Below are 26,838 nucleotides of genomic sequence, written 5' to 3' on the forward strand. Positions count from 1 at the left end.
ACGTACGTTCGAATTCCGCTCGAGTGGTGCAGAGGGAGGCCGAAAGGACGCACGTACGTTCGAATTGCAATTGAACGGTGCAGAGGGAGGCCGAACACACGCACGTACATTCGAATTCCGCACGAATGGTGGAGAGTTAGGCCGAACGGACGCACGTACCTTCGAATTCATCTCGAACGGTGCAGAGAGAGGCTAAACGGACGAACGTACGTTCGAATTCCGCTCGAGTGGTGCAGAGGGAGGCCTAACGGACGCACGTACGTTCGAGTTCCGCTCCAGGGGTGCAGTGGGAGGCCGAAAGGACGCACGTACGTTCGAATTACGATCGAACGGTGCAGAGGGACGACGAACGGACGCACGTACTTTCGAATGCCGCTCGAACGGTGCAGATGGATGTCGAACGGACGTACGTACTTTCGAATTCCGCTCGAAAGGTGCAGACGGATGCCGAACGGACGCACGAACATTTGAATTTCGCTCGAACGTTGCAGAGTGACGCCTAACGGACGCCTAACGGACGCCTAACGGACGCAGGTACGTTAGAATTCGGCTCGAACGGTGCAGAGGGAGGCAGAACAGACGCACGTACGTTCGAATTCCGCTCTAACGGTGCAGAATGAGGAGGAACGGACGCACGTACGTTCGAATTGCGCTCGAACGGCGCAGAGGGAGGCCGCACAATCGCACGTAGGTTGGAATTGCGCTCGAACGCTACAGAGGGAGGACGAACGTACGCACATACGTTCGATATGCGCACGAACGGTACAGAGGGAGGCCGAACGGACGCATGTACGTTGAAATTGCGCTCCAACGGTGAAGAGGAAAGCCGAACGGACGCACGTACATTCGAATTCCACTCGAACTGTGCAGAGGGACGACGAACGGACGCACGTACGTTCGAATTCCGCTCGATCGATTGAGAGGGATGCCGAACGGACGCACGTACGTTCGAATTCTGTTCGAATTCTGCTCGAACGGTGCAGAGGGATGCCGAACGGACGCACGTACGTCCGAATTCCTCTCGAACGGGGCAGAGAAATGCGGAACGGACGCACGGACGGTGCAGAGGGAGGCCGAACGGACGTACGTACGTACGAATTGCGCTCGAACGGTGTAGAGGGAGGCTGAAAGGACGCACGTACGTTCGAATTCCGTTCAAACGGTGCAGAGGGAGGCCGAACGGACGCACGTACGTTCGAATTGGGCTCGAACGGTGCAGAGGAATACCGAAAGGACGGACGTACGTTTGAATTCCGTTCGAAAGGTGGAAACGGAGGCCGAACGGACGCACGTACGTTCGAATTCCGATCGAACGGTGCAGAGAGAGGCTAAACGGAAGCACGTACGTTCGAATTTCGCTCGAAAGGTGCAGAGGAAGGCCCAACTGACGCACGTACCTTCGAAATCCGCTCCAACGGTGCATAGGTAGGTCGAACGGATGCACGTACGTTCGAATTCCGCTCAAGTGCTGCAGAGGGAGGCCGAAAGGACGCACGTACGTTCGAATTGCAATTGAACGGTGCAGAGGGAGGCCGAAGGGACGCACGTACGTACGAATTGAGCTCGAACGGTGTACAGGGAGGCTGAACGAACGCACGTACGTACGAATTCCGCTCGAAAGGTGCAGAGGAAGGCCCAACTGACGCATGTACCTTCGAATTCCGCTTGAACGGTGTACAGGGAGGCCGAACAGACGTACTTTCGAATTCCGCGAGAGTGGTGCAGAGGGAGCCCGAAAGGTCGCCCGTACGTTCGAATTGCAATTGAACGGTGCAGAGGGACGACGAACGGACGCAGGTACTTTCGAATGCCGCTCGAACGGTGCAGATGGAGGTCGAACGAACGCACGTACTTTCGAATTCCGCTCGAACGGTGCAGATGGAGGCTGAACGAACGCACGTACTTTCGAATTCCGCTCGAACGGGGCAGGGGGAACCCGAAAGGACGCACATACGTTTGAATTTCGCTCGAACATTGCAGAGGGACGCCTAAAGGACGCAGGTACGTTAGAATTCGGCTCGAACGGTGCAGAGGGAGGCAGAACAGACGCACGTACTTTCGAATTCCGTTCAAACGGTGCAGAATGAGGAGGAACGGACGCACGTACGTTCGAATTGCGCTCGAACGGTGAAGAGGAAGGCCGAACGGACGCACGTACATTTGAATTCCGTTCGAAAGGTAGAGAGGGAGGCCGAACGGACGCACGTACGTTCGAATTCCGGTCGAACGGTGCAGAGGGAGGCTAAACGGACGCACGTACGTTCGAATTTCGCTCGAAAGGTGCAGAGGAAGGCCCAACTGACGCACGTACCGTCGAATTCCGCTCCAACGGTGCATAGGTAGGTCGAACGGACGCGCGAACGTTCGAATTCCGCTCGAGTGGTGCAGAGGGAAGCCGAAAGGACGCACGTACGTTCGAATTCCGCTGGAACGGTGCAGAGGGAGGCCGAACGGACGCACGTACGTTCGAATTCCGTACGAATGGTAGAGAGTTAGGCCGAACGGAGGCACGTACGTTCGAATTCATCTCGAACGGTGCAGAGGGAAGCTAAATGGACGAACGTACGTTCGAATTCCGCTCGAACGGTGCAGAGGGATGCAAAACGGACGCACGTACGTTCGAATACCGCACAAAAGGTGCAGAGGAATGCCGAACGGACGCACGTACGTTCGAATTCTTCTCGAACGGTGCAGAGGGAGGCTAAACGGACGAACGAATGTTCGAGATCCGCTCGAATGGTGCAGAGGGAGGCCTAACGGACGCACGTACGTTCGAATTCCACTCGAGTGGTGCAATGGGAGGCCGAAAAGACGCACGTACGTTCAATTTCCTCTCGAGTGGTGGAGAGGGAGGCCTAAAGGACGCACGTATGTTCGAATTCCGATCGAACGGTGCAGAGGGAGGACGAACGGACGCATGTACTTTCGAATGCCGCTCGAACGGTGCAGATGGTGGTCGAACAAGCGCACGTACGTTCGAATTCCGCTCGAAAGGTACAGACGGATGCCGAACGGCCGCACGTACTTTCGAATTCCGCCCGAACGGTGCAGAGGGAGGACGAAAGGACGCACGTACGTTCGAATTCCGCTCGAACGTTGCAGAGGGAGGCCTAACGGTTGCATGTACGTTGAAATTGCGCTCCAACGTTGCAGAGGGCGGCCGAACGGACGCACGTCGTGCGAATTGCGCTCGAACGGTGTAGAGTGAGGCTGAAAGGATGCACGTATGTTCGAATTCGGTTCAAAGGACGCACAGGGAGGCCGAACGGTCGCACGTACGTTCGAATTGGGCTCGAACGGTGCAGAGGAATGCCGAACGGACGGATGTACATTTGAATTCCGTTCGAACGGTGGAGAGGGAGGCCAAACGGACGCACGTACGTTCGAATTCCGCTCGAACGGTGCAGAGGGAGGCTAAACGGGCGCAGGTATGTTCGAATTTCGCTCGAAAGGTGCAAATGAAGGCCCAACTGACGCACGTACCTCCCAATTCCGCTCGAACGGTGCATAGGTAGGTCGAACGGACGCACGTACGTTCGAATTCCGCTCGAGTGGTGTAGAGGGAGGTCGAACGGACGCACGTACTTTTGAATGCCGCTCGAACGGTGCAGATGGAGGCTGAACGAACGAACGTACGCCCGAATTCCTCTCGAACGGGGCAGAGAAATGCGGAACGGGCGCACGTACCTTCGAATTACGCACGGACGGTGCAGAGGGAGGCCGAACGGACGCACGTACGTACGAATTGCGCTCGAACGGTATAGAGGGAGGCTGAAAGGACGCACGTACGTTCGAATTCCGTTAAAAGGGTGCAGAGGGAGACCGAACGGACGCACGTACGTTCGAATTGGGCTCGTACCGTGCAGAGGAATGCCGAACGGACGGACGTGCATTTGAATTCCGTTCAAACGGTGGAGAGGGAGGCCGAACGGACGCACGTACGTTTGAATTCTGCTGGAACGGTGCATAGGTAGGTCGAACGGACGCACGTACGTTCGAATTCCGCTCGAGTGGTGCAGAGGGTGGCCGAAAGGACGCACGTACGTTCGAATTGCAATTGAACGGTGCAGAGGGAGGCCGAACGGACGCACGTACTTTCGAATTCCGCACGAATGGTGGAGAGATAGACCGAACGGACGAACGTACGTTCGAATTCATCTCCAACGGTGCAGAGGGAGGCTAAACGGACGAACGGACGTTCAAATTCCGCTCGAACGATGCAGAGGGATGCAAAAGGGACGCACGTACGTTCGAATTCCGCTCGAGTGGTGCAGTGGGAGGTCGAACGGACGCACATAGTTTCGAATACCGCTCGAGTGGTGGAGAGGGAGGCCTAAAGGACGCACGTACGTTCTAATTCTGATCGAAAGGTGTAGAGGGAGACTGAAAGGACGCACGTACGTACGAATTCCGTACAAAGGGTGCAGAGGGAGGCCGAACGGACGCACGTACGTTCGAATTGGGCTCGAACGGTGCAGAGGAATGCCGAACGGACGGACGTACATTTGAATTCCGTTCGAAAGGTGGAGAGGGAGGCCGAACGGACGCACGTACGTTCGAATTCAGCTCGAACGGTGCAGAGGGAGGCTAAACGGACGCACGTACGTTCGAATTCCGCTCGAACGGTGCAGAAGGATGCAAATCGGACGCATGTACGTTCGAATACCGCACAAAACGTGCAGAGGAATGCCGAACAGACGCATGTACGCTGGAATTCAGCTCGAACGTTGCAGAGGGAGGATAAACGGATGAACGTACGTTAGAAATCCGCTCGAGTGGTGCAGAGGGAGGCCTAACAGACGCACGTACGTTCGAATTCCGCTCGAGTGGTGCAGAGGGAGCCTGAACGGAGGCATGTACATTCGAATTCCGCTCGAACAGTTCAGAGGGAGGCCGAACGGACGCACATAGTTTCGAATTCCGCTCGAGTGGTGGAGAGGGAGGCCTAAAGGACGCACGTACGTTCGAATTCCGATCGAAAGGTGCAGAGGGAGGACGAACGGACGCACGTACTTTCAAATGCTGCTCGAACGGTGCAGATGGAGGTCGAATGGACGCACGTACTTTCGAATTCCGCTCGAACGGTGCAGATGGAGGCTGAACGAACGCAGGTACGTTAGAATTCCGCTCGAAAGGTGCAGACGGATGCCGAACGGACGCGCGTACTTTCGAATTCCGACCGAACGGTGAAGAGGAAGGCCGAACGGATGCACGTACGTTCGAATTCCACTCGAACTGCGCAGAGGGAAGACGAACGGACGCACGTACGTTCGAATTCCGTTCGAACGGTGGAGAGAGAGGCCGAACGGACGCACATACGTTCGAATTCCGCTCGAACGGTGCAGTGGTAGGCCGAACGAAGACACGAACGTTCAAATTTCGGTCGAAACGTGCAGAGAGTTGCCGAACGGACGCACGTACGTTCGAATTCCGCTCGAACGGTGCAGAGGAAGGCCGAGTGGACGCACATACGTTCGAATGCCGCTGGAACGGTGCAGAGGGAGGTTGAACGGTCGCACGTACGATCGAATTCCGCTCAAACGGTACAGAAGGAGTCCGAACTGACGCATGTACTTTCGAAATCCGCTCGAACGGTGCAGATGGAGGCCGGACGGACTCACGTACGTTCGGATTCCGATCAAACTGTGCCGAACGGACGCACGTACGTTTGAATTCCGCTCGAAAGGTGCGGGATGTGGTCGAACTGACGGACGAACCTTCGAATTCCGATTGAACACGCACGTACATTCGAATTCCGCACGAATGGTGGAGAGTTAGGCCGAACGGACGAACGTACGTTCGAATTCATCTCCAACGGTGCAGAGGGAGGCTAAACGGACGAACGGACGTTCAAATTCCGCTCGAACGATGCAGAGGGATGCAAAAGGGACGCACGTACGTTCGAATTCCGCTCGAGTGGTGCAGTGGGAGGTCGAACGGACGCACATAGTTTCGAATACCGCTCGAGTGGTGGAGAGGGAGGCCTAAAGGACGCACGTACGTTCTAATTCTGATCGAAAGGTGTAGAGGGAGACTGAAAGGACGCACGTACGTACGAATTCCGTACAAAGGGTGCAGAGGGAGGCCGAACGGACGCACGTACGTTCGAATTGGGCTCGAACGGTGCAGAGGAATGCCGAACGGACGGACGTACATTTGAATTCCGTTCGAAAGGTGGAGAGGGAGGCCGAACGGACGCACGTACGTTCGAATTCAGCTCGAACGGTGCAGAGGGAGGCTAAACGGACGCACGTACGTTCGAATTCCGCTCGAACGGTGCAGAAGGATGCAAATCGGACGCATGTACGTTCGAATACCGCACAAAACGTGCAGAGGAATGCCGAACAGACGCATGTACGCTGGAATTCAGCTCGAACGTTGCAGAGGGAGGATAAACGGATGAACGTACGTTAGAAATCCGCTCGAGTGGTGCAGAGGGAGGCCTAACAGACGCACGTACGTTCGAATTCCGCTCGAGTGGTGCAGAGGGAGCCTGAACGGAGGCATGTACATTCGAATTCCGCTCGAACAGTTCAGAGGGAGGCCGAACGGACGCACATAGTTTCGAATTCCGCTCGAGTGGTGGAGAGGGAGGCCTAAAGGACGCACGTACGTTCGAATTCCGATCGAAAGGTGCAGAGGGAGGACGAACGGACGCACGTACTTTCAAATGCTGCTCGAACGGTGCAGATGGAGGTCGAATGGACGCACGTACTTTCGAATTCCGCTCGAACGGTGCAGATGGAGGCTGAACGAACGCAGGTACGTTAGAATTCCGCTCGAAAGGTGCAGACGGATGCCGAACGGACGCGCGTACTTTCGAATTCCGACCGAACGGTGAAGAGGAAGGCCGAACGGACGCACGTACGTTCGAATTCCACTCGAACTGCGCAGAGGGAAGACGAACGGACGCACGTACGTTCGAATTCCGTTCGAACGGTGGAGAGAGAGGCCGAACGGACGCACATACGTTCGAATTCCGCTCGAACGGTGCAGTGGTAGGCCGAACGAAGACACGAACGTTCAAATTTCGGTCGAAACGTGCAGAGAGTTGCCGAACGGACGCACGTACGTTCGAATTCCGCTCGAACGGTGCAGAGGAAGGCCGAGTGGACGCACATACGTTCGAATGCCGCTGGAACGGTGCAGAGGGAGGTTGAACGGTCGCACGTACGATCGAATTCCGCTCAAACGGTACAGAAGGAGTCCGAACTGACGCATGTACTTTCGAAATCCGCTCGAACGGTGCAGATGGAGGCCGGACGGACTCACGTACGTTCGGATTCCGATCAAACTGTGCCGAACGGACGCACGTACGTTTGAATTCCGCTCGAAAGGTGCGGGATGTGGTCGAACTGACGGACGAACCTTCGAATTCCGATTGAACACGCACGTACATTCGAATTCCGCACGAATGGTGGAGAGTTAGGCCGAACGGACGCACGTACCTTCGAATTCATCTCGAACGGTGCAGAGAGAGGCTAAACGGACGAACGTACGTTCGAATTCCGCTCGAGTGGTGCAGAGGGAGGCCTAACGGACGCACGTACGTTCGAATTCCGCTCCAGGGGTGCAGTGGGAGGCCGAAAGGACGCACGTACGTTCGAATTACGGAAAGTACGTTTGAATTCCGTTCGAAAGGTGGAAACGGAGGCCGAACGGATGCACGTACGTTCGAATTCCGATCGAACGGTGCAGAGAGAGGCTAAACGGAAGCACGTACGTTCGAATTTCGCTCGAAAGGTGCAGAGGAAGGCCCAACTGACGCACGTACCTTCGAATTCCGTACGAATGGTAGAGAGTTAGGCCGAACGGAGGCACGTACGTTCGAATTCATCTCGAACGGTGCAGAGGGAGGCTAAATGGACGAACGTACGTTCGAATTCCGCTCGAACGGTGCAGAGGGATGCAAAACGGACGCACGTACGTTCGAATACCGCACAAAAGGTGCAGAGGAATGCCGAACGGACGCACGTACGTTCGAATTCTTCTCGAACGGTGCAGAGGGAGGCTAAACGGACGAACGAATGTTCGAGATCCGCTCGAGTGGTGCAGAGGGAGGCTGAAAGGACGTACGTACGTTCGAATTCCGTTCAAAGGGTGCAGAGGGAGACCGATCGGACGCACGTACGTTCGAATTGGGCTCGAACAGTGCAGAGGAATGCCGAACGGACGGACGTGCATTTGAATTCCGTTCAAAAGGTGGAGAGGGAAGTCGAACGGACGCACGTACGTTTGAATTCTGCTGGAACGGTGCATAGGTAGGTCGAACGGACGCACGTACGTTCGAATTCCGCTCGAGTGGTGCAGAGGGAGGCCGGAAGGACGCACGTACCATCGAATTGCAATTGAACGGTGCAGAGGGAGGCCGAACGGACGCACGTACTTTCGAATTCCGCACGAATGGTGGAGAGATAGACCGAACGGACGAACGTACGTTCGAATTCATCTCGAACGGTGCAGAGGGATGCTAAACGGACGAACGGACGTTCAAATTCCGCTCGAACGATGCAGAGGGAGGCTAAACGGACGCACGTACGTTCGAATTCCGCTCGAACGGTGCAGAGGGATGCAAATCGGACGCACGTACGTTCGAATACCGCACAAAACGTGCAGAGGAATGCCGAACAGACGCACGTACGCTGGAATTCCTCTCGAACGTTGCAGAGGGAGGATAAACGGACGAACGTACGTTAGAAATCCGCTAGAGTGGTCCAGAGGGAGACCTAACAGACGCACGTACGTTCGAATTCCGCTCGAGTGGTGCAGAGGGAGGCCGAACGGACGCACATAATTTCGAATTCCGATCGAGTGGTGGAGAGGGAGGCCTAAAGGACGCACGTACGTTCGAATTCCGATCGAAAGGTGCAGAGGGAGGACGAACGGACGCACGTACTTTCAAATGCTGCTCGAACGGTGCAGATGGAGGTCGAATGGACGCACGTACTTTCGAATTCCGCTCGAACGGTGCAGATGGAGGCTGAACGAACGCACGTACGTTAGAATTCCACTCGAAAGATACAGACGGATGCCGAACGGACGCGCGTACTTTCGAATTCCGACCGAACGGTGAAGAGGAAGGCCGAACGGACGCACGTACGTTCGAATTCCACTCGAACTGCGCAGAGGGAAGACGAACGGACGCACGTACGTTCGAATTCCGCTCGAACGGTGGAGAGAGAGGCCGAACGGACGCACATACGTTCGAATTCCGCTTGAACGGTGCAGTCAGTGGTAGGCCGAACAGAGACACGAACGTTCAAATTTCGGTCGCAAGGTGCAGAGGGTTGCCGAACGGACGCACGTCCGTTCGAATTCCGCTCGAACGGTGCAGAGGAAGGCCGAGTGGACGCACATACGTTCGAATGCCGCTGGAACGGTGCAGAGGGAGGTTGAACGGTCGCACGTACGATCGAATTCCGCTCAAACGGTACAGAAGGAGTCCGAACGGACGCATGTACTTTCGAAATCCGCTCGAACGGTGCAGATGGAGGCCGAACGTTCGACTTTCGGTCGATCAGTGCAGAGGGAGGCCTAGCGGACGCACGTACGTTCGAATTCTGCTCGAACGGTGCAGAGGGAGGCCGAACGGACGCACGTACGTGCGAATTTAGCTCGAACATTGCAGATGTAGGCCGATAAGACGCAAGAAATTTCGAATTCCGCTTTAACGGTGCAGAGGGAATCTTAACGGACGCACGTACGTTCGAATTCCGCTCGAACGGTGCAGAGGGAGGCCGAACGGACGCACGTCCGTTCGAATGCCGCTGGAACGGTGCAGAGGGAGGTTGAACGGTCGCACGTACGATCGAATTCCGCTCAAACGGTACAGAAGGAGTCCGAACGGGCGCATGTACTTTCGAAATCCGCTCGAACGGTGCAGATGGAGGCCGGACGGACTCACGTACGTTCGGATTCCGATCGAACGGTGCGGAGGGAGGCCGAACGGACGCACGTATATTTGAATTCCGCTCGAAAGGTGCGGGATGAGGTCGAACTGACGGACGAACCTTCGAATTCCGATTGAACGGTGCAGAGGGAGGCTGAACGGACGCATGTCCGTTCGAATTCCGCTCGAACGGTGCAGTGGTAGGTCGAACAGAAACACGAACGTTCGACTTTCGGTCGATCAGTGCAGAGGGAGCCCTAGCGGACGCACGTACGTTCGAATTCTGCTCGAACGGTGCAGAGGGAGGCCGAACGGACGCACGTAAGTACGAATTTCTCGAACATTGCAGATGTAGGCCGATCAGACGCAAGAAATTTCGAATTCCGCTTTAACGGTGCAGAGGGAATCTTAACGGACGCACGTACGTTCGAATTCCGCTCGAACAGTACAGATGTAGGCCGAACGGGCGCACGTACGTTAGAATATCGCTCGAACAGTGCAGATGGAGACCGAACGGACGCACGTACGTTCGAATTCTGCTCGAATGGTGCAGATGGAGGCCGAACGGACGCATGTGCGTTCGAATTCCGCTCGAAGCGTGCAGAGGGAAGCCGAAGGGACGCACGTACTTTCGAATTCCGTTGGAACGGTGCGGAGGGAAGCCGAACGTGCGCACGTACGTTCGAATTTCGCTCGAACGGTGCAGAGGGACGCCGAAAGGACGCACGTACGTTCGAATTCCAATCGAACGGTGCAGAGGGAGGCCGATCGGACTCACGTACGTTTGAATTCCGCTCGAACGGTGCAGTGGTATGCCATACGGAAACACGAACGTTCGAATTTCGGTCGAACCGTGCAGAGGGTGGCCGAACGGACGCACGTACGTTCGAATTTAGCTCGAACGGTGCAGAAGGAGGCCGAACGGACGCACGTACGTTCGAATTCCGCTCGAATGGTGCAGTGGGAGGTTCAACGGACGCACGTACGTTCGAATTCCGATCCAACGGTGCAAACTGAGGCCGTACGGACGCACGTACGTTCGAATTCCGATCCAACGGTTCAAAGTGAGGCCGTACGGACGCACGTACGTTCGAATTCCGCTCGAGCGATGCAGAGGGAAGCCGAACGGACGCACGTACGTTCAAATTCCGCTCGAACGGTGCGGAGGAACGTCGAACGGACTCACGTACGTTCGAATATTGCTCGAACGGTGCGGAGTTAAGGCCGAGTGGACGCACGTACGTGCGAATGCCACTGGAACAGTGCAAAGGGAGGTTGAACGGACGCACGTACGTTCGAACTCCGCTCAAGCGGTACAGAAGGAGTCCGAACGGACGCATGTACTTTCGAAATCCGCTCGAACGGTGAAAATGGAGGCCGAACGGATGAAAGTACGTTCGGATTCCGCTCGAACGGTGCGGAGGGCGGCCGAACGGACGCACGTATGTTTGAATTCCGCTCAAACGGTGTAGTGCTAGGTCGAACGGAAACACGAACGTTCGAATTTCGGTCAAACCGTGCAGAGGGAGGCCTAGCGGACGCACGTACGTTCGAATTCTGCTCGAACGGTGAAGAGGAAGGCCGAACGGATGCACGTACGTGCGAATTCTGCTCGAACATTGCAGTGGGAGGCCGATCGAACGCACGATATTTCAAATTCCGCTTTAACGGTGCTGAGGGAGGCCAATCGGACGCATTTACGTTCGAATTCCTCTCGAATGTTGCAGACGGAGGCCGAACGGACGCATGTGCGTTCGAATTCCGCTCGATCCGTGCAGAGGGAGGCCGAACGGACGCTCGTACTTTTGAATTCCGCTCGTACGGTTCATAGGGAGGCTTGACTTACGAACGTACATTCGAATTCCTCTCGAATGTTGCAGAGGTAGGCCGAACGTACGCACGGACGTTCGAATTCCGCTCCAACGATGCAGAGGGAGGCCGTTTGGACGCACGTACGTTCGAAAGCCACACAAACGGTGTAGATGGAGGTCGAACGGACGCATGTACGTTCGAATTCCGCTCGAACGGTGCACATGGAAGCTTAACGGACGAACGTACGTTCGAATTCCGCTCGAACGTTGCAGAGGGAGGCCGAACGGACGCATGTACGTTCGATAACGCTCGAACAGTGCAGATGGAGGCCGAACGGACGCACGTACGTTCGAATTCCACTCGAACGGTGCAGAGGGAGGCCGAACGGACGCACGTATATTTGAATTCCGCTCGAAAGGTGCGGGATGAGGTCGAACTGACGGACGAACCTTCGAATTCCGATTGAACGGTGCAGAGGGAGGCTGAACGGACGCATGTCCGTTCGAATTCCGCTCGAACGGTGCAGTGGTAGGTCGAACAGAAACACGAACGTTCGACTTTCGGTCGATCAGTGCAGAGGGAGCCCTAGCGGACGCACGTACGTTCGAATTCTGCTCGAACGGTGCAGAGGGAGGCCGAACGGACGCACGTAAGTGCGAATTTCTCGAACATTGCAGATGTAGGCCGATCAGACGCAAGAAATTTCGAATTCCGCTTTAACGGTGCAGAGGGAATCTTAACGGACGCACGTACGTTCGAATTCCGCTCGAACAGTACAGATGTAGGCCGAACGGGCGCACGTACGTTAGAATATCGCTCGAACAGTGCAGATGGAGACCGAACGGACGCACGTACGTTCGAATTCTGCTCGAATGGTGCAGATGGAGGCCGAACGGACGCATGTGCGTTCGAATTCCGCTCGAAGCGTGCAGAGGGAAGCCGAAGGGACGCACGTACTTTCGAATTCCGTTGGAACGGTGCGGAGGGAAGCCGAACGTGCGCACGTACGTTCGAATTTCGCTCGAACGGTGCAGAGGGACGCCGAAAGGACGCACGTACGTTCGAATTCCAATCGAACGGTGCAGAGGGAGGCCGATCGGACTCACGTACGTTTGAATTCCGCTCGAACGGTGCAGTGGTATGCCATACGGAAACACGAACGTTCGAATTTCGGTCGAACCGTGCAGAGGGTGGCCGAACGGACGCACGTACGTTCGAATTTAGCTCGAACGGTGCAGAAGGAGGCCGAACGGACGCACGTACGTTCGAATTCCGCTCGAATGGTGCAGTGGGAGGTTCAACGGACGCACGTACGTTCGAATTCCGATCCAACGGTGCAAACTGAGGCCGTACGGACGCACGTACGTTCGAATTCCGATCCAACGGTTCAAAGTGAGGCCGTACGGACGCACGTACGTTCGAATTCCGCTCGAGCGATGCAGAGGGAAGCCGAACGGACGCACGTACGTTCAAATTCCGCTCGAACGGTGCGGAGGAACGTCGAACGGACTCACGTACGTTCGAATATTGCTCGAACGGTGCGGAGGAAGGCCGAGTGGACGCACGTACGTGCGAATGCCACTGGAACAGTGCAAAGGGAGGTTGAACGGACGCATGTACTTTCGAAATCCGCTCGAACGGTGAAAATGGAGGCCGAACGGATGAAAGTACGTTCGGATTCCGCTCGAACGGTGCGGAGGGCGGCCGAACGGACGCACGTATGTTTGAATTCCGCTCAAACGGTGTAGTGCTAGGTCGAACGGAAACACGAACGTTCGAATTTCGGTCAAACCGTGCAGAGGGAGGCCTAGCGGACGCACGTACGTTCGAATTCTGCTCGAACGGTGAAGAGGAAGGCCGAACGGATGCACGTACGTGCGAATTCTGCTCGAACATTGCAGTGGGAGGCCGATCGAACGCACGATATTTCAAATTCCGCTTTAACGGTGCTGAGGGAGGCCAATCGGACGCATTTACGTTCGAATTCCTCTCGAATGTTGCAGACGGAGGCCGAACGGACGCATGTGCGTTCGAATTCCGCTCGATCCGTGCAGAGGGAGGCCGAACGGACGCTCGTACTTTTGAATTCCGCTCGTACGGTTCATAGGGAGGCTTGACTTACGAACGTACATTCGAATTCCTCTCGAATGTTGCAGAGGTAGGCCGAACGTACGCACGAACGTTCGAATTCCGCTCCAACGATGCAGAGGGAGGCCGTTTGGACGCACGTACGTTCGAAAGCCACACAAACGGTGTAGATGGAGGTCGAACGGACGCATGTACGTTCGAATTCCGCTCGAACGGTGCACATGGAAGCTTAACGGACGAACGTACGTTCGAATTCCGCTCGAACGTTGCAGAGGGAGGCCGAACGGACGCATGTACGTTCGATAACGCTCGAACAGTGCAGATGGAGGCCGAACGGACGCACGTACGTTCGAATTCCACTCGAACGGTGCAGAGGGAGGCCGAACGGACGCATGTACGTTCGAATTCCAATCGAACGGTGCAGAGGGAGGCCGAACGGACGCATGTACGTTCGAAATCCGCTCGAACGGTGCAGAGGGAGGTCGAACGGACGCATGTACGTTCGAATTCCGCTCGAACGGTGCACATGGAAGCTTAACGGACGAACGTAGGTTTGAATTCCGCTCGAACGTTGCAGAGGGAGGCCGAACGGACGCATGTGCGTTCGAATTCCGCTCGAACGATGCAGAGGGAAGCCGAACGCACGTACGAACTTTTGAATTCCTTTCAAACGGAGCAGAGGGAGGCCGATCCGATGCACGTACTTTCGAATTCGGCTCGAATGGTTCAGAGTGGCCCGAACGGATGGTACAGAAGGAGGCCGAACGGATGCATGTATGTTCGAAATCCCTTCGAACGGTGGAGATAGAGGCCAAACAGATGCACGTACGTTCAAATTCCGCTCGAACGGAGCTGAGGGAGGCTTAACGTACGCACGAACGTTCGAATGCCGCTGGAACGGTGCAGAGGGAGGTTGAACGGTCGCACGTACGATCGAATTCCGCTCAAACGGTACAGAAGGATTCCGAACGGACGCATGTACTTTCGAAATCCGCTCGAACGGTGCAGATGGAGGCCGAACGTTCGACTTTCGGTCGATCAGTGCAGAGGGAGGCCTAGCGGACGCACGTACGTTCGAATTCCGCTCGAACGGTGGAGAGAGAGGCCGAACGGACGCACATACGTTCGAATTCCGCTTGAACGGTGCAGTCAGTGGTAGGCCGAACAGAGACACGAACGTTCAAATTTCGGTCGCAAGGTGCAGAGGGTTGCCGAACGGACGCACGTCCGTTCGAATTCCGCTCGAACGGTGCAGAGGAAGGCCGAGTGGACGCACATACGTTCGAATGCCGCTGGAACGGTGCAGAGGGAGGTTGAACGGTCGCACGTACGATCGAATTCCGCTCAAACGGTACAGAAGGAGTCCGAACGGACGCATGTACTTTCGAAATCCGCTCGAACGGTGCAGATGGAGGCCGAACGTTCGACTTTCGGTCGATCAGTGCAGAGGGAGGCCTAGCGGACGCACGTACGTTCGAATTCTGCTCGAACGGTGCAGAGGGAGGCCGAACGGACGCACGTACGTGCGAATTTAGCTCGAACATTGCAGATGTAGGCCGATAAGACGCAAGAAATTTCGAATTCCGCTTTAACGGTGCAGAGGGAATCTTAACGGACGCACGTACGTTCGAATTCCGCTCGAACGGTGCAGAGGGAGGCCGAACGGACGCACGTCCGTTCGAATGCCGCTGGAACGGTGCAGAGGGAGGTTGAACGGTCGCACGTACGATCGAATTCCGCTCAAACGGTACAGAAGGAGTCCGAACGGGCGCATGTACTTTCGAAATCCGCTCGAACGGTGCAGATGGAGGCCGGACGGACTCACGTACGTTCGGATTCCGATCGAACGGTGCGGAGGGAGGCCGAACGGACGCACGTATATTTGAATTCCGCTCGAAAGGTGCGGGATGAGGTCGAACTGACGGACGAACCTTCGAATTCCGATTGAACGGTGCAGAGGGAGGCTGAACGGACGCATGTCCGTTCGAATTCCGCTCGAACGGTGCAGTGGTAGGTCGAACAGAAACACGAACGTTCGACTTTCGGTCGATCAGTGCAGAGGGAGCCCTAGCGGACGCACGTACGTTCGAATTCTGCTCGAACGGTGCAGAGGGAGGCCGAACGGACGCACGTAAGTACGAATTTCTCGAACATTGCAGATGTAGGCCGATCAGACGCAAGAAATTTCGAATTCCGCTTTAACGGTGCAGAGGGAATCTTAACGGACGCACGTACGTTCGAATTCCGCTCGAACAGTACAGATGTAGGCCGAACGGGCGCACGTACGTTAGAATATCGCTCGAACAGTGCAGATGGAGACCGAACGGACGCACGTACGTTCGAATTCTGCTCGAATGGTGCAGATGGAGGCCGAACGGACGCATGTGCGTTCGAATTCCGCTCGAAGCGTGCAGAGGGAAGCCGAAGGGACGCACGTACTTTCGAATTCCGTTGGAACGGTGCGGAGGGAAGCCGAACGTGCGCACGTACGTTCGAATTTCGCTCGAACGGTGCAGAGGGACGCCGAAAGGACGCACGTACGTTCGAATTCCAATCGAACGGTGCAGAGGGAGGCCGATCGGACTCACGTACGTTTGAATTCCGCTCGAACGGTGCAGTGGTATGCCATACGGAAACACGAACGTTCGAATTTCGGTCGAACCGTGCAGAGGGTGGCCGAACGGACGCACGTACGTTCGAATTTAGCTCGAACGGTGCAGAAGGAGGCCGAACGGACGCACGTACGTTCGAATTCCGCTCGAATGGTGCAGTGGGAGGTTCAACGGACGCACGTACGTTCGAATTCCGATCCAACGGTGCAAACTGAGGCCGTACGGACGCACGTACGTTCGAATTCCGATCCAACGGTTCAAAGTGAGGCCGTACGGACGCACGTACGTTCGAATTCCGCTCGAGCGATGCAGAGGGAAGCCGAACGGACGCACGTACGTTCAAATTCCGCTCGAACGGTGCGGAGGAACGTCGAACGGACTCACGTACGTTCGAATATTGCTCGAACGGTGCGGAGTTAAGGCCGAGTGGACGCACGTACGTGCGAATGCCACTGGAACAGTGCAAAGGGAGGTTGAACGGACGCACGTACGTTCGAACTCCGCTCAAGCGGTACAGAAGGAGTCCGAACGGACGCATGTACTTTCGAAATCCGCTCGAACGGTGAAAATGGAGGCCGAACGGATGAAAGTACGTTCGGATTCCGCTCGAACGGTGCGGAGGGCGGCCGAACGGACGCACGTATGTTTGAATTCCGCTCAAACGGTGTAGTGCTAGGTCGAACGGAAACACGAACGTTCGAATTTCGGTCAAACCGTGCAGAGGGAGGCCTAGCGGACGCACGTACGTTCGAATTCTGCTCGAACGGTGCAGAGGGAGGCCGAACGGACGCACGTACGTGCGAATTTAGCTCGAACATTGCAGATGTAGGCCGATAAGACGCAAGAAATTTCGAATTCCGCTTTAACGGTGCAGAGGGAATCTTAACGGACGCACGTACGTTCGAATTCCGCTCGAACGGTGCAGAGGGAGGCCGAACGGACGCACGTCCGTTCGAATGCCGCTGGAACGGTGCAGAGGGAGGTTGAACGGTCGCACGTACGATCGAATTCCGCTCAAACGGTACAGAAGGAGTCCGAACGGGCGCATGTACTTTCGAAATCCGCTCGAACGGTGCAGATGGAGGCCGGACGGACTCACGTACGTTCGGATTCCGATCGAACGGTGCGGAGGGAGGCCGAACGGACGCACGTATATTTGAATTCCGCTCGAAAGGTGCGGGATGAGGTCGAACTGACGGACGAACCTTCGAATTCCGATTGAACGGTGCAGAGGGAGGCTGAACGGACGCATGTCCGTTCGAATTCCGCTCGAACGGTGCAGTGGTAGGTCGAACAGAAACACGAACGTTCGACTTTCGGTCGATCAGTGCAGAGGGAGCCCTAGCGGACGCACGTACGTTCGAATTCTGCTCGAACGGTGCAGAGGGAGGCCGAACGGACGCACGTAAGTACGAATTTCTCGAACATTGCAGATGTAGGCCGATCAGACGCAAGAAATTTCGAATTCCGCTTTAACGGTGCAGAGGGAATCTTAACGGACGCACGTACGTTCGAATTCCGCTCGAACAGTACAGATGTAGGCCGAACGGGCGCACGTACGTTAGAATATCGCTCGAACAGTGCAGATGGAGACCGAACGGACGCACGTACGTTCGAATTCTGCTCGAATGGTGCAGATGGAGGCCGAACGGACGCATGTGCGTTCGAATTCCGCTCGAAGCGTGCAGAGGGAAGCCGAAGGGACGCACGTACTTTCGAATTCCGTTGGAACGGTGCGGAGGGAAGCCGAACGTGCGCACGTACGTTCGAATTTCGCTCGAACGGTGCAGAGGGACGCCGAAAGGACGCACGTACGTTCGAATTCCAATCGAACGGTGCAGAGGGAGGCCGATCGGACTCACGTACGTTTGAATTCCGCTCGAACGGTGCAGTGGTATGCCATACGGAAACACGAACGTTCGAATTTCGGTCGAACCGTGCAGAGGGTGGCCGAACGGACGCACGTACGTTCGAATTTAGCTCGAACGGTGCAGAAGGAGGCCGAACGGACGCACGTACGTTCGAATTCCGCTCGAATGGTGCAGTGGGAGGTTCAACGGACGCACGTACGTTCGAATTCCGATCCAACGGTGCAAACTGAGGCCGTACGGACGCACGTACGTTCGAATTCCGATCCAACGGTTCAAAGTGAGGCCGTACGGACGCACGTACGTTCGAATTCCGCTCGAGCGATGCAGAGGGAAGCCGAACGGACGCACGTACGTTCAAATTCCGCTCGAACGGTGCGGAGGAACGTCGAACGGACTCACGTACGTTCGAATATTGCTCGAACGGTGCGGAGTTAAGGCCGAGTGGACGCACGTACGTGCGAATGCCACTGGAACAGTGCAAAGGGAGGTTGAACGGACGCACGTACGTTCGAACTCCGCTCAAGCGGTACAGAAGGAGTCCGAACGGACGCATGTACTTTCGAAATCCGCTCGAACGGTGAAAATGGAGGCCGAACGGATGAAAGTACGTTCGGATTCCGCTCGAACGGTGCGGAGGGCGGCCGAACGGACGCACGTATGTTTGAATTCCGCTCAAACGGTGTAGTGCTAGGTCGAACGGAAACACGAACGTTCGAATTTCGGTCAAACCGTGCAGAGGGAGGCCTAGCGGACGCACGTACGTTCGAATTCTGCTCGAACGGTGAAGAGGAAGGCCGAACGGATGCACGTACGTGCGAATTCTGCTCGAACATTGCAGTGGGAGGCCGATCGAACGCACGATATTTCAAATTCCGCTTTAACGGTGCTGAGGGAGGCCAATCGGACGCATTTACGTTCGAATTCCTCTCGAATGTTGCAGACGGAGGCCGAACGGACGCATGTGCGTTCGAATTCCGCTCGATCCGTGCAGAGGGAGGCCGAACGGACGCTCGTACTTTTGAATTCCGCTCGTACGGTTCATAGGGAGGCTTGACTTACGAACGTACATTCGAATTCCTCTCGAATGTTGCAGAGGTAGGCCGAACGTACGCACGGACGTTCGAATTCCGCTCCAACGATGCAGAGGGAGGCCGTTTGGACGCACGTACGTTCGAAAGCCACACAAACGGTGTAGATGGAGGTCGAACGGACGCATGTACGTTCGAATTCCGCTCGAACGGTGCACATGGAAGCTTAACGGACGAACGTACGTTCGAATTCCGCTCGAACGTTGCAGAGGGAGGCCGAACGGACGCATGTACGTTCGATAACGCTCGAACAGTGCAGATGGAGGCCGAACGGACGCACGTACGTTCGAATTCCACTCGAACGGTGCAGAGGGAGGCCGAACGGACGCACGTATATTTGAATTCCGCTCGAAAGGTGCGGGATGAGGTCGAACTGACGGACGAACCTTCGAATTCCGATTGAACGGTGCAGAGGGAGGCTGAACGGACGCATGTCCGTTCGAATTCCGCTCGAACGGTGCAGTGGTAGGTCGAACAGAAACACGAACGTTCGACTTTCGGTCGATCAGTGCAGAGGGAGCCCTAGCGGACGCACGTACGTTCGAATTCTGCTCGAACGGTGCAGAGGGAGGCCGAACGGACGCACGTAAGTGCGAATTTCTCGAACATTGCAGATGTAGGCCGATCAGACGCAAGAAATTTCGAATTCCGCTTTAACGGTGCAGAGGGAATCTTAACGGACGCACGTACGTTCGAATTCCGCTCGAACAGTACAGATGTAGGCCGAACGGGCGCACGTACGTTAGAATATCGCTCGAACAGTGCAGATGGAGACCGAACGGACGCACGTACGTTCGAATTCTGCTCGAATGGTGCAGATGGAGGCCGAACGGACGCATGTGCGTTCGAATTCCGCTCGAAGCGTGCAGAGGGAAGCCGAAGGGACGCACGTACTTTCGAATTCCGTTGGAACGGTGCGGAGGGAAGCCGAACGTGCGCACGTACGTTCGAATTTCGCTCGAACGGTGCAGAGGGACGCCGAAAGGACGCACGTACGTTCGAATTCCAATCGAACGGTGCAGAGGGAGGCCGATCGGACTCACGTACGTTTGAATTCCGCTCGAACGGTGCAGTGGTATGCCATACGGAAACACGAACGTTCGAATTTCGGTCGAACCGTGCAGAGGGTGGCCGAACGGACGCACGTACGTTCGAATTTAGCTCGAACGGTGCAGAAGGAGGCCGAACGGACGCACGTACGTTCGAATTCCGCTCGAATGGTGCAGTGGGAGGTTCAACGGACGCACGTACGTTCGAATTCCGATCCAACGGTGCAAACTGAGGCCGTACGGACGCACGTACGTTCGAATTCCGATCCAACGGTTCAAAGTGAGGCCGTACGGACGCACGTACGTTCGAATTCCGCTCGAGCGATGCAGAGGGAAGCCGAACGGACGCACGTACGTTCAAATTCCGCTCGAACGGTGCGGAGGAACGTCGAACGGACTCACGTACGTTCGAATATTGCTCGAACGGTGCGGAGGAAGGCCGAGTGGACGCACGTACGTGCGAATGCCACTGGAACAGTGCAAAGGGAGGTTGAACGGACGCATGTACTTTCGAAATCCGCTCGAACGGTGAAAATGGAGGCCGAACGGATGAAAGTACGTTCGGATTCCGCTCGAACGGTGCGGAGGGCGGCCGAACGGACGCACGTATGTTTGAATTCCGCTCAAACGGTGTAGTGCTAGGTCGAACGGAAACACGAACGTTCGAATTTCGGTCAAACCGTGCAGAGGGAGGCCTAGCGGACGCACGTACGTTCGAATTCTGCTCGAACGGTGAAGAGGAAGGCCGAACGGATGCACGTACGTGCGAATTCTGCTCAAACATTGCAGTGGGAGGCCGATCGAACGCACGATATTTCAAATTCCGCTTTAACGGTGCTGAGGGAGGCCAATCGGACGCATTTACGTTCGAATTCCTCTCGAATGTTGCAGACGGAGGCCGAACGGACGCATGTGCGTTCGAATTCCGCTCGATCCGTGCAGAGGGAGGCCGAACGGACGCTCGTACTTTTGAATTCCGCTCGTACGGTTCATAGGGAGGCTTGACTTACGAACGTACATTCGAATTCCTCTCGAATGTTGCAGAGGTAGGCCGAACGTACGCACGAACGTTCGAATTCCGCTCCAACGATGCAGAGGGAGGCCGTTTGGACGCACGTACGTTCGAAAGCCACACAAACGGTGTAGATGGAGGTCGAACGGACGCATGTACGTTCGAATTCCGCTCGAACGGTGCACATGGAAGCTTAACGGACGAACGTACGTTCGAATTCCGCTCGAACGTTGCAGAGGGAGGCCGAACGGACGCATGTACGTTCGATAACGCTCGAACAGTGCAGATGGAGGCCGAACGGACGCACGTACGTTCGAATTCCACTCGAACGGTGCAGAGGGAGGCCGAACGGACGCATGTACGTTCGAATTCCAATCGAACGGTGCAGATGGAGGCCGAACGGACGCATGTACGTTCGAAATCCGCTCGAACGGTGCAGAGGGAGGTCGAACGGACGCATGTACGTTCGAATTCCGCTCGAACGGTGCACATGGAAGCTTAACGGACGAACGTAGGTTTGAATTCCGCTCGAACGTTGCAGAGGGAGGCCGAACGGACGCATGTGCGTTCGAATTCCGCTCGAACGATGCAGAGGGAAGCCGAACGCACGTACGAACTTTTGAATTCCTTTCAAACGGAGCAGAGGGAGGCCGATCCGATGCACGTACTTTCGAATTCGGCTCGAATGGTTCAGAGTGGCCCGAACGGATGGTACAGAAGGAGGCCGAACGGATGCATGTATGTTCGAAATCCCTTCGAACGGTGGAGATAGAGGCCAAACAGATGCACGTACGTTCAAATTCCGCTCGAACGGAGCTGAGGGAGGCTTAACGTACGCACGAACGTTCGAATGCCGCTGGAACGGTGCAGAGGGAGGTTGAACGGTCGCACGTACGATCGAATTCCGCTCAAACGGTACAGAAGGAGTCCGAACGGACGCATGTACTTTCGAAATCCGCTCGAACGGTGCAGATGGAGGCCGAACGTTCGACTTTCGGTCGATCAGTGCAGAGGGAGGCCTAGCGGACGCACGTACGTTCGAATTCCGCTCGAACGGTGGAGAGAGAGGCCGAACGGACGCACATACGTTCGAATTCCGCTTGAACGGTGCAGTCAGTGGTAGGCCGAACAGAGACACGAACGTTCAAATTTCGGTCGCAAGGTGCAGAGGGTTGCCGAACGGACGCACGTCCGTTCGAATTCCGCTCGAACGGTGCAGAGGAAGGCCGAGTGGACGCACATACGTTCGAATGCCGCTGGAACGGTGCAGAGGGAGGTTGAACGGTCGCACGTACGATCGAATTCCGCTCAAACGGTACAGAAGGAGTCCGAACGGACGCATGTACTTTCGAAATCCGCTCGAACGGTGCAGATGGAGGCCGAACGTTCGACTTTCGGTCGATCAGTGCAGAGGGAGGCCTAGCGGACGCACGTACGTTCGAATTCTGCTCGAACGGTGCAGAGGGAGGCCGAACGGACGCACGTACGTGCGAATTTAGCTCGAACATTGCAGATGTAGGCCGATAAGACGCAAGAAATTTCGAATTCCGCTTTAACGGTGCAGAGGGAATCTTAACGGACGCACGTACGTTCGAATTCCGCTCGAACGGTGCAGAGGGAGGCCGAACGGACGCACGTCCGTTCGAATGCCGCTGGAACGGTGCAGAGGGAGGTTGAACGGTCGCACGTACGATCGAATTCCGCTCAAACGGTACAGAAGGAGTCCGAACGGGCGCATGTACTTTCGAAATCCGCTCGAACGGTGCAGATGGAGGCCGGACGGACTCACGTACGTTCGGATTCCGATCGAACGGTGCGGAGGGAGGCCGAACGGACGCACGTATATTTGAATTCCGCTCGAAAGGTGCGGGATGAGGTCGAACTGACGGACGAACCTTCGAATTCCGATTGAACGGTGCAGAGGGAGGCTGAACGGACGCATGTCCGTTCGAATTCCGCTCGAACGGTGCAGTGGTAGGTCGAACAGAAACACGAACGTTCGACTTTCGGTCGATCAGTGCAGAGGGAGCCCTAGCGGACGCACGTACGTTCGAATTCTGCTCGAACGGTGCAGAGGGAGGCCGAACGGACGCACGTAAGTACGAATTTCTCGAACATTGCAGATGTAGGCCGATCAGACGCAAGAAATTTCGAATTCCGCTTTAACGGTGCAGAGGGAATCTTAACGGACGCACGTACGTTCGAATTCCGCTCGAACAGTACAGATGTAGGCCGAACGGGCGCACGTACGTTAGAATATCGCTCGAACAGTGCAGATGGAGACCGAACGGACGCACGTACGTTCGAATTCTGCTCGAATGGTGCAGATGGAGGCCGAACGGACGCATGTGCGTTCGAATTCCGCTCGAAGCGTGCAGAGGGAAGCCGAAGGGACGCACGTACTTTCGAATTCCGTTGGAACGGTGCGGAGGGAAGCCGAACGTGCGCACGTACGTTCGAATTTCGCTCGAACGGTGCAGAGGGACGCCGAAAGGACGCACGTACGTTCGAATTCCAATCGAACGGTGCAGAGGGAGGCCGATCGGACTCACGTACGTTTGAATTCCGCTCGAACGGTGCAGTGGTATGCCATACGGAAACACGAACGTTCGAATTTCGGTCGAACCGTGCAGAGGGTGGCCGAACGGACGCACGTACGTTCGAATTTAGCTCGAACGGTGCAGAAGGAGGCCGAACGGACGCACGTACGTTCGAATTCCGCTCGAATGGTGCAGTGGGAGGTTCAACGGACGCACGTACGTTCGAATTCCGATCCAACGGTGCAAACTGAGGCCGTACGGACGCACGTACGTTCGAATTCCGATCCAACGGTTCAAAGTGAGGCCGTACGGACGCACGTACGTTCGAATTCCGCTCGAGCGATGCAGAGGGAAGCCGAACGGACGCACGTACGTTCAAATTCCGCTCGAACGGTGCGGAGGAACGTCGAACGGACTCACGTACGTTCGAATATTGCTCGAACGGTGCGGAGTTAAGGCCGAGTGGACGCACGTACGTGCGAATGCCACTGGAACAGTGCAAAGGGAGGTTGAACGGACGCACGTACGTTCGAACTCCGCTCAAGCGGTACAGAAGGAGTCCGAACGGACGCATGTACTTTCGAAATCCGCTCGAACGGTGAAAATGGAGGCCGAACGGATGAAAGTACGTTCGGATTCCGCTCGAACGGTGCGGAGGGCGGCCGAACGGACGCACGTATGTTTGAATTCCGCTCAAACGGTGTAGTGCTAGGTCGAACGGAAACACGAACGTTCGAATTTCGGTCAAACCGTGCAGAGGGAGGCCTAGCGGACGCACGTACGTTCGAATTCTGCTCGAACGGTGAAGAGGAAGGCCGAACGGATGCACGTACGTGCGAATTCTGCTCGAACATTGCAGTGGGAGGCCGATCGAACGCACGATATTTCAAATTCCGCTTTAACGGTGCTGAGGGAGGCCAATCGGACGCATTTACGTTCGAATTCCTCTCGAATGTTGCAGACGGAGGCCGAACGGACGCATGTGCGTTCGAATTCCGCTCGATCCGTGCAGAGGGAGGCCGAACGGACGCTCGTACTTTTGAATTCCGCTCGTACGGTTCATAGGGAGGCTTGACTTACGAACGTACATTCGAATTCCTCTCGAATGTTGCAGAGGTAGGCCGAACGTACGCACGGACGTTCGAATTCCGCTCCAACGATGCAGAGGGAGGCCGTTTGGACGCACGTACGTTCGAAAGCCACACAAACGGTGTAGATGGAGGTCGAACGGACGCATGTACGTTCGAATTCCGCTCGAACGGTGCACATGGAAGCTTAACGGACGAACGTACGTTCGAATTCCGCTCGAACGTTGCAGAGGGAGGCCGAACGGACGCATGTACGTTCGATAACGCTCGAACAGTGCAGATGGAGGCCGAACGGACGCACGTACGTTCGAATTCCACTCGAACGGTGCAGAGGGAGGCCGAACGGACGCACGTATATTTGAATTCCGCTCGAAAGGTGCGGGATGAGGTCGAACTGACGGACGAACCTTCGAATTCCGATTGAACGGTGCAGAGGGAGGCTGAACGGACGCATGTCCGTTCGAATTCCGCTCGAACGGTGCAGTGGTAGGTCGAACAGAAACACGAACGTTCGACTTTCGGTCGATCAGTGCAGAGGGAGCCCTAGCGGACGCACGTACGTTCGAATTCTGCTCGAACGGTGCAGAGGGAGGCCGAACGGACGCACGTAAGTGCGAATTTCTCGAACATTGCAGATGTAGGCCGATCAGACGCAAGAAATTTCGAATTCCGCTTTAACGGTGCAGAGGGAATCTTAACGGACGCACGTACGTTCGAATTCCGCTCGAACAGTACAGATGTAGGCCGAACGGGCGCACGTACGTTAGAATATCGCTCGAACAGTGCAGATGGAGACCGAACGGACGCACGTACGTTCGAATTCTGCTCGAATGGTGCAGATGGAGGCCGAACGGACGCATGTGCGTTCGAATTCCGCTCGAAGCGTGCAGAGGGAAGCCGAAGGGACGCACGTACTTTCGAATTCCGTTGGAACGGTGCGGAGGGAAGCCGAACGTGCGCACGTACGTTCGAATTTCGCTCGAACGGTGCAGAGGGACGCCGAAAGGACGCACGTACGTTCGAATTCCAATCGAACGGTGCAGAGGGAGGCCGATCGGACTCACGTACGTTTGAATTCCGCTCGAACGGTGCAGTGGTATGCCATACGGAAACACGAACGTTCGAATTTCGGTCGAACCGTGCAGAGGGTGGCCGAACGGACGCACGTACGTTCGAATTTAGCTCGAACGGTGCAGAAGGAGGCCGAACGGACGCACGTACGTTCGAATTCCGCTCGAATGGTGCAGTGGGAGGTTCAACGGACGCACGTACGTTCGAATTCCGATCCAACGGTGCAAACTGAGGCCGTACGGACGCACGTACGTTCGAATTCCGATCCAACGGTTCAAAGTGAGGCCGTACGGACGCACGTACGTTCGAATTCCGCTCGAGCGATGCAGAGGGAAGCCGAACGGACGCACGTACGTTCAAATTCCGCTCGAACGGTGCGGAGGAACGTCGAACGGACTCACGTACGTTCGAATATTGCTCGAACGGTGCGGAGGAAGGCCGAGTGGACGCACGTACGTGCGAATGCCACTGGAACAGTGCAAAGGGAGGTTGAACGGACGCATGTACTTTCGAAATCCGCTCGAACGGTGAAAATGGAGGCCGAACGGATGAAAGTACGTTCGGATTCCGCTCGAACGGTGCGGAGGGCGGCCGAACGGACGCACGTATGTTTGAATTCCGCTCAAACGGTGTAGTGCTAGGTCGAACGGAAACACGAACGTTCGAATTTCGGTCAAACCGTGCAGAGGGAGGCGTAGCGGACGCACGTACGTTCGAA

The sequence above is a fragment of the Octopus bimaculoides genome, chromosome 7 (assembly GCF_046866305.1).
Source record: "Octopus bimaculoides isolate indiv1 chromosome 7, ASM4686630v1, whole genome shotgun sequence".
In the NCBI taxonomy this organism is placed as follows: domain Eukaryota; kingdom Metazoa; phylum Mollusca; class Cephalopoda; order Octopoda; family Octopodidae; genus Octopus; species Octopus bimaculoides.